Here is a 20,360-nt window from a genome sequence, read left to right on the forward strand (position 1 = left end):
AGGTCTGTGGGTCCAATGATCAACAAATATCAATAAAACATTTTAAAACATTGTCTTGTTTGCATTGTCAGTGCTTTTAGGTGGTTGAAATTGGGTTGGCCAAAATATTCCTGCAGTTTTTTTGTGGTTCACTAGTTAAAAAAGATAAAACTGAAATTTCAGATTTATAATTAAACAATTTCCCTAACTTTTTTTACTGTTTCAATACATCTTGATTGTCAAATTGGAGAATAACATAGTACATTTGTACTTGAAACTAAATTTAGGTCACAGTCATCTGCATTTAAAGTTTCATTGCTGAACAATAATGTTCATCTTAAAAGTTGTTTTTGAAGACAAAAAAACAAATATCAAATTATCATTTCAGAAATACATTGAACTTGGAGCGCTGCGTCTCTTACTAACAGTTTCTTTTTGCTGTAGCTTGCAGTAGGGTCTGGTTGTTTCTTTTGTTTTTTTCATTGGTTCTTTGAATGGTGTTATGGTTTTCAAGTGTTCAGGATATGGTGTTCTGCTTTCAAGGGAATATCTTTATATGTAATTCTGAAATGAAAGTATTTGATATTTGTTTGGTCATTTAAATATTTGGAAAAAATATGATTTGGAGCTTAAAGCTATTTGAACATTAAATCTGAAAAAAAAAAATGTATAATTTTCGAAACAATGTCAAAAGCAATTAAATGTCTTAAATCAAATTCTAAATTGTATTTGACATATTATGATGTATTGGAAACCAAAAAATTAAATATATATTTGTATCTTAGATTGAATTCAAATACAGTATTGTGAAAAATGTCCCAAAATGTTATTTACTTGAGCGTCAACAAAATTATTTCAGGGTATCTGTTTCTTTAAAGCACTTGTAATGGTGAAGTAAAAGTAACATTTCAAAATTATAATCTAATTGGATGCATCTCTTATCTATAAAAATCACTTAAAACTTTAACCAAATGGGAGGATAATTAATTAAATCATTTCAAACCCGGGGTTATCCCCCCCCCCTAAAAAAAACCAACAAAAAACAAACTTCATTCTGAGTTATCTAAAACTATCATCATTTCCCAGAGTTATTTAAATAATCATCCCTAGTGTTATATGGTAGTAAAATCTGTTTTGCGGCGGATATCTCATTCTTGGGTTAATTTTACAACTCTAATCCCCAATAATATGCTTTCATTCAGACATTTTACAAATTCTTCATACAAATCCTCAAAAAATAATCTTGTGAAAAACTAAAATTTGTGGTTCACATGAATAAAAAATAAAAAACTGTCAATAATAATGAATCCACAGTATTCACTTTTTGCTTGCAACATACTTGAAGTCAAGTTTCATCATTAAGCCTCAAATGTTGTATATATTTATTAGCCTTTGACTTAAGTCTTTAGTTTAAAAAATGAGACATAGCGATCCTTCATTCCGTCGTCGGCGTCGTCCTTGGCGGTGTCAGCATATTTGAAATTTTAATAACTTTCTTAAATTCTCCTGGATTTGTACCAAGTTTGGACAAAACCTTGTTTATGATCATAAGATAGTATCCTAAAGTAAATTTTGTAAAAATAAAATTCCATTTTTTCTGTTTATCACTTATACATGGACTTAGTTTTTCTTCAAGTTAACATAACATACAGTCTGCTGTTAAAGTTTTTTAAACATTTATTAGATTCATAAACTATTCTGGATTTTGACCAAACTTGAACAGATGCTTCTTTCAATCAAAAGATAAGAAAAAGACTAGGGATTGCTACAGTGAATCAATAAGATAGACATATTTTGGTTCCTATGGGTCCTTCATCAGGATTGAAACTAAAGGAGAGTACAGAATTCTGTAATGAAAATTTGCATTTCACAATGACACCATCAGAATAAATTACAAATAGGGAGTGAACGTAGATGTGAACTTTAACTGGATCAAGAATGTTAAATAAAATGTTTTTGTAAATTTGGACGACATTTGACTTGCAATTATGTACCATTTACGATGCTGGATGTAGTACAGACTTGCTTACCGTACTATTTCAACACTGGAAGAAGTATGTTTGTCTGAGCGAAGCCAATTGGAAGCACGTACCTCATGGTGAAGCTAATTGGGAGCACCTACCCTCTGTCTTGTTGCGAAGCTGATTGGAAGCAGTACATATATACCTCTGTCTGCTAAAGCTAATTAGAAGCAGTACCCCCGGCAGAGTGGTCCCAATTAGAGGCAGTAACTCTGAGCGAAGCCAATTGGAAGCATGTACCTCTGCAAAATTTGATTAAACACTATTCAACAAATTTTATTTGACATTCTTTTTAAACTCCCATTATTACCTTCTTTTATTTTTTATTTATTATTTTTCCTCCTGTCGACATTGTGTCTTTGTGAAGTGCAAATTATCATTTAATTTAATTATTCCAACAATCCCTGAAGTATTGTTATAAGAATTATCATAAGTGAATCTTTTATAGACAATTCAAATAAAAAAAATACTATGCATTTTGCTGATTATATATTTTACTGGGAATTTCACTTAATGTAACTGTAAATGTAAAATACCATTAATACTTTTTGTCCAGCCTTCAATTTAAGTTGAAAAAAATTAGACCTAACCATCCTACATTCTGTCAGCGGGTTGTCGTTGGCAATCACAAATATTCACTCTTTGCTTCAAGTTTTTGAAATTTTGATAACTTTCTAAAACTATTCTGGGTTTCTACCAAACTTTGACAGAAGCTTGTTTATGATCATAAGATAGTATCCAGAAGTAAATTTTGTAAATAAAACGAATTAATTTTTACATTTTTTACTTATAAATGCCAGGATACAATACATTCACTCTGTGGTTAAAGTTTTTAAAATTCTAATAACTTCTTAAAATATTCTGGATTTGTAACAAACTTGGACAGAAGCTAGTACAAACAAAATGTATCTAGAAGGAAAATTATTTAATACTTTGTTTCTGTTTTTCAGTATTTTACTTATAAATGGACTTAGTTAACCTTAAATACAATCTGAAGTTTTTAAAACATTTATTAGACATGTTAGATTCATAAACTATCCCAGATTTTTACCAAATTTGGACTGAATTGCTTCTTACAATCAAAAGATAAGAAAAAGACTAGGGATTGCTACAGTGAATCTCAGACACTGGGTTCTGGGGAACCCTTACAATTTTTTTGATGATCAATGCAATTGAATCGGAACATAAACTAGTTTGAACCCTGCATTTTATCCTGGGTGGGAGCCCCCTCTCTTTAGAAATGGCTTAAACCACCCCTGGGGGTTTAAATAATTGCTTTTTTATCATTTGAAGATGTAAGACTATTTACGTTATTACATGGGATTTGTTTCCTCTACAAATGGCCAAAAAGAGCTGTTTCCTGTCTGTGTATTGACTGGAGTTAGTTCTGACTGTTATCCTCCATTTAACATGTTTAAGGAACCAGTCATTCCAAGAGTTACCTTGTGCTAGTCCATCTCTATTAATGTCAAGATATCAGTGATTTCTCTTCTTTTCAAACAGAGGTTTTTGGAAGCAGTCTTATGAAAAACAAAATTTTGTCATCACCTGCAATTAATATGATACATGTATCAAACTTGATTTGGGAACAAAAATGTTTCTTTCGAATTGTTAATTTTGTAACTTTTTTCTTCAGCTATTAAAGTTTAAAATTTAATGATTTTTATCACATGCAATTTGAATTTGGACAATTGTTTTTTTATTCTAAAGAATCAGCATTTTTTTACCATTTCTTTAGTTCACAATTTTTCTTTCTAAATTTGGTCCTAAAAAGATTTTCTACTTCATACCACTATTTTGCATTTAATAAATTTGTATTTTATATTTTCAGTGTTTCTTGTATCATCAAAACTTCAATGAATGATTGCACTCGTGTTGAAGTTGTGTAACTCCTAGTATGAAATTGTTTGAGGAATTTTCCCCACTTTTATTTAAATTTACAGACGGTACCAGTTTTGTGTAATTATAACTTAACAGCAGTTTGAAATGTTTATAATTTTTCTAATTTTTCTTGAAGTGGGAGCTTTTTATCTAAAATCTTTTTAAGAAGGTAACAATTTTTGTTTCGAAACTCATATCTTTAGAACTCTCATGCAAATTGATTAAGATTGATTGTCATCAACAATTTTTGACCTTTTAAAATTCCATATACCTTATTTAAATTTCAGTCCATTCTTCATTGTTAAAGGAAAATATGAATTTGGACAACTGAGCTACTTCAGGCTATGATCAATTTTTGGAGTATAATTTTCATGCTTATGATGTGCATGATGATAAACTTAAAAGAAGGGATATTTTTATTAAACTATGCTCCAAAACATTAGAAAATGTTTGTGATTTATAGGTGTTAGCCAATTACTATTCTGTTCTTTTTTATTACCTCTTTTTTTAGGTCTTTACATATCAGATGTCTCCAAACTAATATTAAAGAGCTATTATTTAGAGCTCTCTAAATAAAAGAAAATACAGCTGTTACCAATTTAAAAGCACACCTGGTATTTTTACTGTATTTTATGTATGAATTAAAAATATTATTTGTATATTACATTGAGAATTGCTTCAACTGCCATGAATGGAAAAAGAAAATATTGTGAGATGCTTTGGAACATTCTTGTGATAATTGTACACTTGATTAAATACAATGGAAAGGACATTTCGTTAAGTGCATAAATTGGATTCAGTGAACTGGACCAGCATAAAGAATTATGTTGAAAAGCATGAAAAAGTAACCATGGTAGCAGCTCCAAGGAAGATGGTTAAATAAATCTTCAACCAAGTCTGAGGCTTTACCAAGAAAATAAGAAGGCAAGTTTAATTAAGTCAAACAAGTTCTATACATTATTTTATAAAAAGTGTATATTTAGAGCATACAATGCAGTTACAGTGGAGAAAGTGATGTTACTATCGTAAAATGTTATTTTTTGCCTTTCAATGGGAGATAACTCATTGTAAAATGTGCAGATGATTTACCTTTATGAACAATAAAATATTTTTAAACCATTATTTTTGTGGAGTTGAAATTCAATAAGTGAATTTATAAGACTTTTTTGTAATTTTTCGTCTTTTACATTGATTTTACAGTTATTGATGTTATACTTATGTGTACACGTAGTAAGAAATCCAAACAATATTGGTAAATGTAGGGGAAATGGAAATAAGTAAAGTATATAAATAAATTGTCAATTTTTATATTTTAGGTTCTTTCTGTGACATGTTTTCATGGTGTGGGAATAAGACTTGGTGGTCTAACACAGCTAATATATAGGTAGGTACCAGTATACAGTTTCGAAAAGAAGAAAGAAAAAAAAAGATAAATGTAGTACATGTATAAAAATAATTAGATCCATTTTTTACTTTCCTTGCCGTGAAATAATCAAACACTAAATTTCTATTATTTATTTCTACCCTCTCTTGATAGTACAAATACAATGTATAGTGTAAATTGAAGGATCTAACATGGTTATTTGGTTTGTTATGTTGTTGGATTGCTGTCTAGTCAATATGTTCTCAACATCTAGTACATGAATATAACCCATTTCTTTTTAATTTTAATACAGTAACAAGTGATCCTTTTAAACCATTTTATTAATAATATGACAACATTTTATATTTCAGGTTAGCTTCACAGCTTGTCTGTAAGGATTGAAGTTGGGAATGGGCATTGGAGCTGGCTTTTATGGTAAGAACTATGAATTATTCAGCAAAGAACATGTACAAACCTAGTTCTTCATTATGCTAAGAAGTATTATACTTTAATTGTGCAGAGAAGTAGTATACTTTAATTTTTCTTAAAACTATAATCGTATATATAATCTGGAAGGAGAACATTAGGAGGTATGAAGATAAATAAAGGAAATAAAAAATTATACTGTTACTTAGAAAATCTAAAATTGTCCCCATATATAAAGTAAAGAAGATCATTGTCAATGAAATAACTCTCCCAGAGACCAAATGACATGGATGTAAGCAACTAATGGTCACTATGGCCTACAACAATGAGCAAAACATATACTTTACAATTAACTATAAAACAGAAAGTAGGCGACATGAAAAAATGTGAAACAATTCAAACAAGAAAACCAACAGCTAGATTTATGATGAAACAATGAAATAATAACAAATATGTTAGACAGCAACCAACTACTTGTCATCCTTTGTTTGCTAAAGAAGACTGGTTGTTTGTAAATTCATGTCAACACATCACTTTAAGACCAAGTAAATCAATTTTCTATGCATCATCAATGCAATAACCAGTTACTGATTCCTTTGCATTGAATATTCGTTGTTCTGACAGATATTAGAATGCATATTTCTTTTTCAGGTGACTTCAACTGTGGCTGCAAGAAATTATTGTGCAATACAACTGAAACAAAAAAAGAATGTAATTCAGACTATTTTTGTGTATGTTTGAAAAAATGTTTATAATTTTTATCACAAATAAAAAAAAAATGTAAAGATTCTCTATTTTCAGCAAGACTGGAAGTTGTATGCTAAATTGATACTTCAGAATTTTACAATATAACTTGTAGACCTACTTGAGACTATTTTAATAATGGTCCATGTGTATTTAAAACATTTCCAGTAGGTTGAGAATGGAGAATCTAAAAAAAAAAAAAAAAAAAAAAGAAATGTATTTTTCTTATTTGTATGATATAAATATTTTTCCAATGTTTTGTTATTTTTAGCATTGTTTTTAGCTCAAACAAATTATTTCAAAATAACCATAGTAAAGAAACATCCTGGTGAAAAAAAGATTGATTGATTTTTAGTGTATACTCACCACTTTCAGTAATATTGATTATATCTTGGGTGACCATTTTTTTAATGGTTGAGAAAGTCAGAGTAATGGGAGAGAACCACCAAGGTGCTAAATATTTTTTGTAAATGTTTGAATATTTTATATCAAATTATTTATTTTTAATTATAGCTCTACCATTTTGTATTTTTGTTAGATGTGGAGTCCCAACAGGTGAAATTTTTTGGCAATGGGAGGTAATAAATTCCCCTGTTTAACTCCTCATTCTCGAAATTTCCTCATGGTAGGGAATATATAACTATTTACTTGATTTTCACATTTGTTTTTGCTTTGATATCAGATGCATACTAGCTAATACAAAACAATGTATTATTGACTGTTATTCAGAGTTCTGTAAATAAAAAAATGTAAACAGAGGTCTAGATAATAGTTTTGAGGGAGGGAGAAATCATGGGTCATTACGGGTAGAATTGATTTGGTGACATTTTCAAGATATGTGATTAATTGAGAGTGCATCTGATATTTTTTATTTATTTCTATAAATAATGGACCAACAACTGAAAGATTGCAATTAAGATAATGATGACAGCCACCCTGGCAGCCAGGAGAGCAGCTCAAAGGAAGATGGTCAATAAAATCTTCAACCAAGTCTGAGGCTTAACCATGAAATTGAGAAGGCAAGTTTATTGAAGTCAAACAATTTCTATACATTTTCTAGAAATACATGTGTATAATTGTTAAAAGGTACATATTCATCTTTATTTTCTGCATGAAAAACATCTTTGAAGAATTTATTTACAAGTTTAATATTTTTGAGATAGCATGTACATAAACAAGAATTTCTATTACAAATACAAGATTCTGAGATAGGAATCAACTTTCAAGGGGAGACTACTTTAATTAACAGCAAGATTTGTTTATTCAATGGGAGACAACTCATTTTCATTATTCAAAGTAGTTGAGTGTAGAATTCAAATCATAAACCTTTGACTTTTTTTGTTTGTTTTTCAATCTTTTGTATAAATATTACAAAATATGTGAATGTTAAACTATTGGTACATGATGTAAGAAATCAGAACAATTTGTAAAGTATGATCTTTAGGTTGACATATAAATTAGTTTGTAAAATTAATAAATGTATTCATTTCTTTTTAGATACTTTCTGTGGCATGTTTTTATGGTGTGGAAATAAGACTTGGTGGTCTCGTACAGCTAATATGTAGGTAGGTGCCAGTAATATTAATCCTGTTTAAAAGATAATAATTCTATAAATAATATTATTTGGAAATAAATACTGACTTTAGGGTTAAAGGTTTATAAGTTTGGTCAACAGTATACTCTTTATTTTATCGGTACCATTAAATTTCAGCCTTTATCATAGAATATCAAAAATGCCCCATCTGGTTACTTAATGGATATATTTCAAAAGACGTAATGCAACATAAAATAAATTGCTTCTTTATAATACATTGTAGACTCTATAATTAACCATATTGGGAGATATCATCAAAATGCGATGATTTTATGGATTTTCTGACCTAAAAGCTTTAAGAATAATACCTTTGGTCAAAAATGTTTAATAAACTAAAGGTGCTAAGGGTAATATTTAAATTACAAGACATAAACTATTTCTGGATCAGGGAAAGTGAATTATGCTAAAAAAAAATTCTGAATTGTGAAAAATTGGGCCTTCATTGGCGCTTTTGCGAAAAACAGCAGAATTGCATAATCAACAGGTCATAACTTAGTAGTTTATATTGTGAGGTGCCAAAAAGATGATGTGGTTATTTTGTATCAATAATGATACCACAACACTGTATATGTCAAATTTGTAGTTTTTGGGCCTGAATCAAAAAAGATTAAAATCTTACGGCCAACTTTAGCTTTTTTAAACCTACCCCTTATAGGATTGAAGTGGGTTGTTGGTTTGATGTCTATTATTACATGTATATATTTTACCCATTTTATAAACCTGTAACGTAGATAGAGTATTCCAGAAGTGATCCTTTAAAACAATTTTGATTGACCAAGCATTTTATATTTCAGGTTAGCACTACAGCTTGTCTGTAAGGATTGAAGCTGGGAAAGGGCCATTGGAGCTGAATTTTATGGTAAGAACTAAACTAGAGGCTCTAAAGAGCCTGTGTCGCTCACCTTGGTCTATGTGCATATTAAACAAAGGACACAAATGGATTCATGACAAAATTGTATTTTGGTGATGGTGATGTGTTTGAAGTTCTTACTTTACTGAACATTCTTGCTTCTTACAATTATATCTATAATGAACTTTGCCCATTAGTAACAGAGAAAAATATTTGGTAAAAATTTACATAAATTTACCAAATTAATGAAAATTGTTAAAAATTGACTATAAAGGGCAATAACTCCTTAAGGGGTCAATTGACCATTTAGGTCATGTGGACTTATTTGTAGATCTTACTTTGATGAACATTATCGCTGTTTACAGTTTATCGCTATCTATAATAGTATTCAAGATAATAACCAAAAACAGCAAAATGTCTTTAAAAATTACCAATTGGAGGACAGCAACCCAACAACCGGTTGTCCAATTCATTTGAATATTTCAGGGCAGATATATATTGACTTGATTAACAATTTAACTCCTTGTCAGATTTCCTCTAAATGATTTGGTTTCAGAGTTATAAGCAAAAAACTACATTTTACCCCTGTTCTATTTTTAGCCGTGGTGGCCATCTTGGTTGGATGGCCAGGTCATCAGACACATTTTTCAAACAAGGTACCTCAAAGATGATTGTGGCCAAGTTTGAATTAATTTGGCCCAGTAGTTTCAGAGGAGAAGATTTTTGTAAAAGATAACTAAGATTTACGAAAAATGGTTAAAAATTGACTATAAAGGGCAATAACTCCTAAAGGGGTCAACTGACCATTTCGGTCATGTTGACTTATTTGTAAATCTTACTTTGCTGAACATTATTGCTGTTAACAGTTTATCTCTATCTATAATAATATCCAAGATAATAACCAAAAACAGCAAAATTTCCATAAAATTACCAATTCAGGGGCAGCAACCCATTGACGGGTTGTCCGATTCATCTGAAAATTTCTGGGCAGATAGATCTTGACCTGATAAACAATTTTACCCCATGTCAGATTTGCTCTAAATGCTTTGGTTTTTGAGTTATAAGCCAAAAACTGCATTTTACCCCTATGTTCTATTTTTAGCCATGGCGGCCATCTTGGTTGATTGGCGGGGTCACCGGACACATTTTTAGCTCACCTGGCCCAAAGGGCCAAGTGAGCTTTTCTCAGCACTTGGCGTCCGGCGTCCGTCGTCCGTCGTCTGTCGTCCGTCGTCTGTCGTCCGTCGTCGTCTGGCGTCGTTAACTTTTACAAAAATCTTCTCCTCTGAAACTACTGGGCCAAATTTAACCAAACTTGGCCACAATCATCATTGGGGTATCTAGTTTAAAAAATGTGTCCGGTGACCCGGTCAACCAACCAAGATGGCCGCCATGGCTAAAAATAGAACATAGGGGTAAAATGCAGTTTTTGGCTTATAACTCAAAAACCAAAGCATTTAGAGCAAATCTGACATGGGGTAAAATTGTTCATCAGGTCAAGATCTATCTGCCCTGAAATTTTCAGATGAATCGGACAACCCGTTGTTGGGTTGCTGCCCCTGAATTGGTAATTTTAAGGAAATTTTACTGTTTTTGGTTATTATCTTGAATATTATTATAGATAGAGATAAACTGTAAACAGCAATAATGTTCAGCAAAGTAAGATTTACAAATAAGTCAACCTGACCCAAATGGTCAGTTGACCCCTTTAGGAGTTATTGCCCTTTATAGTCAATTTTTAACCATTTTTCGTAAATCTTAGTTATCTTTTAGAAAAATCTTCTCCTCTGAAACTACTGGGCCAAATTAAACCAAACTTGGCCACAATCATCATTGGGGTATCTAGTTTAAACAATGTGTCCGGTGACCCGGCCAACTAACCAAGATGGCCACCACGGCTAAAAATAGAACATAGGGGTAAAATTCAGTTTTTGGCTTATAACTCAAAAACTAAAGCATTTAGAGCAAATCTGACATGGGGGTAAAATTGTTTATAGGGTCAAGATCTATCTGCCCTGAAATTTTCAGATGAATCGGACAACCCGATGTTGGGTTGCTGCCCCTGAATTGGTAATTTTAAGGAAATTTTGCTGTTCTTGGTTATTATCTTGAACATTATTATAGATAGAGATAAACTGTAAACAGCAATAATGTTAAGCAAAGTAAGATTAACAAATAAGTCTACATGACGGAAATGGTCAGTTGACCCCTTTAGGAGTTATTGCCCTTTATAGTCAATTTTTAACCATTTTTCGTAAATCTTAGTTATCTTTTACAAAAATCTTCTCCTCTGAAACTACTTGGCCAAATTAATCCAAACTTGGCCACAATCATCTTTTGGGTTAGTAGTTTGAAAAATGTGTCCGGTGACCCGGCCATCAAACCAAGATGGCCGCCATGGCTAAAAATAGAACATGGGGTAAAATGCAGTTTTTGGCTTATAACTCAAAACCCAAAGCATTTAGAGCAAATCTGACATGGGGTAAAATTGTTTATCAGGTCAACATTTATCTGCTCTGAAATTTTTAGATGAATCGGATAACCCGTTGTTGGGTTGCTGACCCTGAATTGTTAGTTTTAAGGAAATTTTGCTGTTTTTGGTCATTATCTTGAATATTATTATTGATAGAGATAAACTGTAAACAACAATAATGTTCAGCAAAGTAAGATTTACAAATAAGTCAACATGACCAAAATGGTCAATTGACCCCCTTAGGAGTTATTGTTCTTTATAGTCAATTTTTAACAATTTTCATAAAATTTGTGAATTTTTACTAACATTTTCCACTGAAACTAATGGGCCAAGTTCATTATAGATAGAGATAATTTTAAGCAGCAAGAATGTTCAGTAAAGTAAGATGTACAAACACATCACCATCACCAAAACACAATTTTGTCATGAATCCATCTGCTTCCTTTAATATTCACATAGACCAAGGTGAGCGACACAGGCTCTTTAGAGCCTCTAGTTTAAACTAGATACCCCAATGATGATTGTGGCCAAGTTTGATTAAATTTGGCCAAGTAGTTTCAGAGGAGAAGATTTTTGTAAAAGTTAACGACGACGGACGCAGGACGACGACGGACGCAGGACGACGGACGACGGACGCAAAGTGATGGGAAAAGCTCACTTGGCCCTTCGGGCCAGGTGAGCTAAAAATAGATTGAACTTATAATTCATCCAGGAGTATGTCAATGCACCATGGATTTAATTATGTACACGTGTAGATCTAACATTTTAAAAATGTTTTCCAAATTAAAAGTTTTAATTATACCGGTAATCATAAGGGTATATAAGAATAAAGAAAGGTTATAAGATTGCCAACTACACAACTATCAATAAGAGAATCAACTTACAGTCACCATAAGACATTCAACAATGAGCAAAATCGTTATGAATTTTAATAATACAACTGGTTGATTATCACAATAGGTACTCATATTCATCATTCTAATCTCTGATGCCTAACTTTGAAGGTAGATTTTTCTGAAATCGGTAATATTCATATTGCATTTTTGTCCATTTATTAAAAAATCACAAGAATAGATGCTTGCATAATTTGTGAATTTACAGTACCAGTTTTAAAGTAAGCAATAAGAGGCCCTGAATATGACAAAATGTGAAACAATTTCAAACACGAAAACCAACGCAATGATTCATAAAAAAGAATAAACGACAATTAAGACACACATTGATTACTTTTTCGTCCTTATTTGCTAATAATTGTATCAGATGATGTTTAAATTTTTATATAAGTTTGATCATTTGTTTAAGGATGTTTATTTCTTTTACAGGAAACTCTGGCTGCCGCATACATTGATTATGTGATATAACAGTGAAGAATATTAGTCAGAAATTTTTTGTATATGTTTCAAAAAATGTAATTTTTTACACAAAAAAAAAATGTGTAAAGATTCTCCATTTTCAACTAGATTGGAAGCTTGTATTTAAAATTTCCAAATTACTCTTACTTTTCTTATCGTGCTTATGGAGACTGTTTCATAATTTAGATCTTATTCGTTATTCCCCACCCCCTGTAACTGTATTTCATTTTTACCTTGAAAATGAAATGAAACGGACCAATTTTACTTGTAAACTTAATAATGGTCTGTCTAGTCCAAAGGCTTCCAGTCAGTTCAGAATGGAGAATCTAAAAAAACAAAAAAAAACAAAAACAAAATGTATTGTGTTTTTTGAGTTTCCTGAATTGTTAGATATTTTTATAACTTTTTGTTATTTTTTTGCAGTGCTTTTAGTTAAACAAATTACAATTATTTCACAAGAAGCAGAGTAAAGGAACATATTGGTGAAACAAGATTGATTGATTGAATTTTGGTGTATAATGCCACTTTCAGCCCAATTTGTAATATCTTGATGGCCATTTTTTATGGATTGAAAAAGTTAAAAGTAATAGTAGATACCCACCAACTTTTCCCCCAGGGAACTGTCAATTCTAGTCAATTAAGCTTTGAGTCAATACACCTACCACAGGTTGGGTTTGAATTCTCAACCTCATTTTGACATGCTAGAGATGCAATAATACTTCTTAGACCACTGCCACTACGGCCCTTAGGTAAAAGTTAAAAGTACTGAATTAGTTTTTGAAATGTGTTGTAGTTTTTACATACTGTATTATTTTTTCATTTTAATTATACTATATTTTGTATTATTGTTAAACATGTTAAATATAGGAAGGATGTGGCGTCTTGACTGGGTCATATTTTCAAGGTAAGGGGAGGTAATTCCCTTGTTATATTCCTCATACTTTAAATTCCCTAAGTGTTTATAGGGAATATAATTTTTTTTATTTAAATATTCACTTTTGTACACATTTTCTTTAAATATCAGATGTATACTAGCTAAAATGACTATTATTTAGAGCTCTGTAAATAAAAAAAAAATATGTAAGCAGAGCTCTATAGATAATAGATTTGGAGGGTTTGAGAAATAGCGGGTAACTACAATTGATGAGGGGAAATTTTCAAAAAAACTGATTTTGTTAAGTGCATCTGATATATTTTTTTTTTTTATACATGTGTAATGTTATTTTTGAAAGCAAATGGACAATAAGATAATGAGGACATGGACCTCCTTGGCAGTTATGATAGCAGCTCTAAGGAAGATGGTCAACTATATCTTCAACCAAGTCTGAGGCTTTACCAGGAAAAATCTGTGGTGAGTTGAAATGTTCCACAAAATTTATAATAATATTATTATAGACTTTTAAAACTTTTTATTTATTAAGGGTTTTTATACGACCGCAAAATTTGAAAAATTTTTCGTTGTATATTGCTATCACGTTGGCGTCGGCGTCGTCGTCGTCGTCGTCGTCCGGCGTCCGAATACTTTTAGTTTTCGCACTCTAACTTTAGTAAAAGTGAATGGAAATCTATGAAATTTTAACACAAGGTTTATGACCACAAAAGGAAGGTTGGTATTGATTATGGGAGTTTTGGTCCCAACATTTTAGGAATTAGGGGCCAAAAAGGGCCCAAATAAGCATTTTCTTGGTTTTCACACTATAACTTTAGTTTAAGTTAATAGAAATCTATGAAATTTTGACACAAGGTTTATGACCACAAAAGAAAGGTTGGGATTGATTTTGGGAGTTTTGGTTCCAACAGTTTAGGAATTAGGGGCCAAAAAAGGGCCCAAATAAGCATTATTCTAGGTTTTCGCACAATAACTTTAGTTTAAGTAAATAGAAATCAATGAAATTTAAACACAATGTTTATGACCACAAAAGGAAGGTTGGTATTGATTTTGGGAGTTTTGGTCCTAACAGTTTAGGAATAAGGGGCCCAAAGGGTCCAAAATTGAACTTTGTGTGATTTCATCAAAAATTGAATAATTGGTGTTCTTTGATATGCCGAATCTAACTATGTATGTAGATTCTTAACTTTTGGTCCCGTTTTCAAATTGGTCTACATTAAGGTCCAAAGGGTCCAAAATTAAACTTAGTTTGATTTTAACAAAAATTGAATCCTTGGGGTTCTTTGATATGCTGAATTTAAAAATGTACTTAGATTTTTAATTATTGGCCTAGTTTTCAAGTTGGTCCAAATGGGGGTCTAAAATTAAACTTTGTTTGATTTCATCAAAAATTGAATAAATGGGTTCTTTGATATGCAAAATCTAACTGTGTATGTAGATTCTTAATTTTTGGTCCAGTTTTCAAATTGGTCTACATTAAGGTCCAAAGGGTCCAAAATTAAACTAAGTTTGATTTTAACAAAAATTAAATTCTTGGGCTTATTTGATATGCTTTATCTAAATATGTACTTTGATTTTTGATTATGGGCCCAGTTTTCAAGTTGGTCCAAATCAGGATTCCATATGAAATATTGTGCAATAGCAAGAAATTTTCAATTGCACGGTATTGCACAATAGCAAGAAATATCTAATTGCACAATATTGTGTAATAGCAATTAATTTTCAATTGGAGTTATCTTTCTTTGTATAGAATAGTAGTTGATAATATATGTTGGAAATTTGCCAGACATGACTATGATGTCATTTTCTATTTTTATTTGCCAATAACTTTATGTAAATGACTTCATTGGAAATTTGCCAATATAAAATGTTGCTGATGAAGCTTTTTTTCCTTATCTTATCTAAAATGTTTTTAGATAATGTATGTTGGACATTTGCCAGACATGACTATGATGTCATTTTCTATTTTTATTTGCCAATAACTTTATGTAAATAACTTCATTGGAAATTTGCCAATATAAAATGTTGCTGATGAAGTTTTTTTTATTGTTTTATACAATAAACAATGTATATTCACTTTTACTACCAACCAATCTTTACCATTCAGTGATAACAAGCACTTTATTTTACATTTTAATATTTTATGATGTATTTAAAAGAGTAGTTATTGTTGCAAACTCCATTAGAAATTTGAATTGATATCAGTTTTGGAAAAAGGGAAACGGGGATGTGAAAAAAAAGGGGGGGGGGGTTAAATTTTTCTCATTTCAGATTTCATAAATAAAAAGAAAATTTCTTCAAACATTTTTTTGAGAGGATTAATATTCAACAGCATAGTGAATTGCTCAAAGGCAAAAAAAAACTTTTAAGTTCATTAGACCACATTCGTTCTGTGTCAGAAACCTATGCTGTGTCATGATCAACTATTTAATTTTAGATTTAAAAAGTTTGAAGAAGAAATCTTTAATTGATTTGTAAAATCTTGACATTTGTTTTGTGTAAAAAAAAACCATGTAATGTCAAAAATTTGATCACAATCCAAATTCAGAGCTGTATCACGCTTGAATGTTTTGTCCATACTTGCCCCAACTGTTCAGGGTTCGACCTCTGCGGTCGTATAAAGCTGCGCCCTGCGGAGCACCTGGTTGTGTGATATTGAAGATATCTGCATCATTTCATAACATTTTTTTATAACTTGTATTTCATGAAAATGTTTCCTACCTTATGTATCAGGTCAATATTTTGAAGATATTATATAACAAATTCATAAGAAATGATACAAGGCATAATTATGTTTCTCTTCTTAATTTTATCTTTTAAATATTTTTTTTTATTTCAGGTTGTTGAAATTACAATGTTTTCCTGGTGTTGGGAGTAAGACATGGATATCTGATATTGTTAACATGTTGGTAGGTATTAAAGCTTTTATTTTTAATAATTTTAATAGTATTTGATATCAATAAATTTTTTGAAGGCTTGAAATACTATACAATATAATGAAATACAAGTTTATTTTTTGCCAACTTAATAAAATTGAAAATGTAAATCGGGAATGTGTTGGAGAGATAAAAAAAAAAACTTACAAAGGGCAAAAAACATAACCATTAGTTTGATTTTGAATACCAATTATTTTCTTGCAGAATTTTGTTTGTTATCTGAGAACTTTTAAAAAATTATTATGATGTACATGTTTTTTGAAAGTTGAGAATAACTGACCTTGAACTTTGTTTTACAGGTTAGCATTACAAGTTTCCTTGGGGTTACTTGCTTGGGGATTTATTAGAGCTGTTTTAAGGTGAGAATTTATTAATCAAACAATTTAAATTTATTTATTATACATGTATCTAATTTTAAATGCCCCTAGATATCTATATATCTATCCTAAATATATGTCAATGTAAAATGTTGTACCTTTACTTTAGAAGTGTATCTAATGTTTACTGATTTGTCTCCCTTGCCCTGAACAAGATTAGGCTGAGACTACAATTCCTCTATCAGTTCTTTATAACGTTTTGTCGCATTTAAAAAAAAATGGCCTATTCTTTTTGTCTAATTTTTGGTGTGTGCAAATTATGTACAGTTCAAGTCCAAAAATAGTTTACATCATACAAATTTGGCCAATACACATCCATACCCCTATAGGCAAGTCAAGAGATGTTCCGAAAAGTGTAAATACTACCTTTTTGTACCTGGCGGAATCACTCTTTCCTCATCAAAATCAGTGAAAATAAAACATCCAAAAGTTTATTTCAGCTCTCTTCTTTCATTTCCACCCCAGAAAATGTATGAGAAAGGAAAAGAAAAAAAATAAAGAAAAAATACACTATAATTAAAGGGAGCTATATTCATGGACAACGAAAAGTGGGGTCATTAATTGTGGTCTTGGGACAGATGTGAAGGGGAGATAATCTGATATCAAGTAAAACCTAGCTATCATAAAAAAAGATGATCATGTATGATAACTGCTTTACATTCAGTCATTCATATTTTCATTACAAATTTCAAAAGAATTTATTCCTACTTTTTTATCATGGAGAAAATTTTGTTTGGATCTCGATCAGTAAGGGTCAATAAAACAACAAATAACAAAATATTCATTAAATTTTACTTTTTATTAAGTGAACTTACCAGCAGCTTCTGCATTCACTGTGTAAAATATTTCCAATAATTGCTCAGGTATTTGACGTCAAGTCTCATAATTGTAAAGTTTGGAAAAATTATTTTTGTGTATAGACAAATTTCAGTAAAATGAAGTAGCAACAATAAGAAGAGTTTTCACATTCATTGATATGATTTTTTTTTAAATTGAATTTTATTATATACCCTTAAGATTATTTTGATAAAATAATTGAAACTTAACTTTTTTGCTTTTCAGTTGAAAGTGTAACAGTTGCTGCCTTGTATGGTAAAATCCTCAGACAATAATCCTGCAAACAATCGGATGAACTGTTAATATATCTATTGGAACAATCTGTAGACAGTATAGTCTTGTAAGCAGAATGAGTTTTTTTTAACAAATTGTATTTTTATTGCTGTATTGAATTTCAAATTATAGATTTTTTTTTAATTTATATTACTTGCATTCAATTATTGTTTTGTGATTGATGAAAAATTAAACTGAAATTATTGTTATTTGAGGGGTCCCAAAGGTATGCCATATGGTTTCTCAAAGTACCCACAAGATGTACATAGGTTTACATATATATTTTAAGTTATGTAGCCTTACAAGTGCTTTGTGAAATGAATTTTGTCGGTTACAATTCAAAATAGTAGGATTTTGATGGCCAAACACTATGAAAAGAGAATATGAAACTAGTACCCTGTTAAATATTTTAACTACTAAGTTTTTGACCCCAAATAAAAATGTTTGGGTTTTGGGTTTGGTTTTACTCCACTGACTGCCTAAGAGGGGACCAGGCCAGCCCAAGTGATTCCCTTTATAATCAACAATTTTTTTCCCACAAAGGGGGGGGGGGGGGGGGGGATCCCTCTTAACCGCCTCTGCAATGGGAAGAGTTGAGTAATTCTCAAAAAATAATTTGTACATGCATGTTTTAATATTTTTATATTATAGCTTTTACCACAGTTTTACTTTGTATAAGAATTATATTGTTTTTGGATGTCATTTTTAAAAGTTGAGACAAACTGAGGATTCTTTTTTTATATGGAATTTTATTATTTATTTATAAGTTGAGGACTAGAAAGCCTTAAGTTTATATATTAAACAAAGAATAGTCACTAAATAATTACAAAATTTATTACATGTATCAAAAAATTTACATGATTTTTTTTTAATTCATAAACTTTTATACGTAATTATATAGACTAAAAAATTACATTAGGATTATTTCCCCCAATAATAAAAACAACCAGGAAAATAGATAGCATCCTCAGTACTGTCATTAATATTTTGCATTATTGTAATATTTTGCTACTGATACCAAACCCATGATGCAGATCCTTTTCCTCCTTTTTATTTAAAGATAATTTACAACCGTGATCAAAAGCATATCACAAGTAACTGTTTGTTTGATATTTACACACATCTTAAAATAAGCAGATTGTGTTTGGTTTCATTTGGTTATTTTGTATCATGCAGGATCATAATAATTGGTAATTAAAATTTATTTGGAAAATCATCTTATCTTAATTGTATCTGGATGACAAGTAAAGGGGGAAGAGGTTTCTGTGGTCGAGGGTATGACACATGCAGATGCTTTAATTATATTTATTTATATTTAATTATATTTATTTATATTTAATTATATTTATTAGGGTCCCACCTTTAGGCGGGTACCCTATAGTGATCAGTCTGTCCGTCCGTCCGTCCGTCCGTAACACTTTCGTGTCCGCTCCATATCTAGAGAACCATTATGATTTCATACTTTATACTTTACATGTTTATTAACCACCACCAGAATACGTGTCATGATGTATGTGCAACTTCCTATGTCAAAGGTCAAGGTAAAAAAACTTTGGTTTCAGTTGACAACCCTGTGTCCTGTGGTGAAGATCGTGTCCGCTCTATATCTTGAGAACCGTTATGATTTCAAAGTTTATACTTGACATGTATATGAACCAACACCAGAGGCTGTGTCATAATTTATGAACGACTGCCTCGGGCAAAGTTCAAGGTCAAAAACTTTGGTTTCAGTTGACAACCCCATGTCCTATGGTAAAGATTGTGTCCGCTCTATATCTTGAGAACCGTTATCATTTTGAAGTTTATACCCGAAATGTATATAAACCAATATCAGAGGGTGTGTCATAATTTATGTACAACTTCCTAGGTCAAAGGTCAAGGTCAAAAACTTTGGTTTCAGTTGACAACCCCATGTCCTATGGTAAAGATCGTGTCCGCTCTATATCTTGAGAACCGTTGTCATTTCAAAGTTTATACTTGACATGTATATAAACCAATACCAAAGGGTGTGTCATAATTTATGTACAACTTCCTAGGTCAAAGGTCAAGGTCAAAAACTTTAGTTTCAGTTGACAACCCCATGTCCTATGGGAAAGATCGTGTCCGCTCTATATCTTGAGAACCGTTATCATTTCAAAGTTTATACTTGACATGTTTATAAACCAACACCAAAGGGTGTGTCATAATTTATTTACAACTTCCTAGGTCAAAGGTCAAGGTCAAAAACTTTGATTTCAGTTGACAAACCCATGTCCTATGGTAAAGATACAATTTTTTAATGCACATTATTCACAGCGGGGCCCACAGAGATGGCTCCCATCTCAATGATATCTAGTTTATATTTAATTATATTTCCATCACTTGG

At 30.9% G+C, this 20,360-nt stretch overlaps 1 long non-coding RNA gene across 1 annotated transcript; it reads left to right on the plus strand.

The window, feature by feature from the left end:
* Nucleotides 1-1,482: 1,482 nt before the first annotated feature.
* Nucleotides 1,483-19,343, plus strand: LOC143075332 (uncharacterized). The gene is made up of 10 exons (XR_012978290.1): nt 1,483-4,805; nt 5,198-5,265; nt 5,616-5,679; nt 6,322-7,433; nt 7,912-7,979; nt 8,803-8,867; nt 12,654-14,034; nt 16,412-16,481; nt 16,808-16,867; nt 17,948-19,343. It is a non-coding gene; the product is annotated as an uncharacterized LOC143075332 (long non-coding RNA).
* Nucleotides 19,344-20,360: the final 1,017 nt, after the last annotated feature.

This window comes from Mytilus galloprovincialis, chromosome 5 (assembly GCF_965363235.1).
Source record: "Mytilus galloprovincialis chromosome 5, xbMytGall1.hap1.1, whole genome shotgun sequence".
Taxonomy (NCBI): domain Eukaryota; kingdom Metazoa; phylum Mollusca; class Bivalvia; order Mytilida; family Mytilidae; genus Mytilus; species Mytilus galloprovincialis.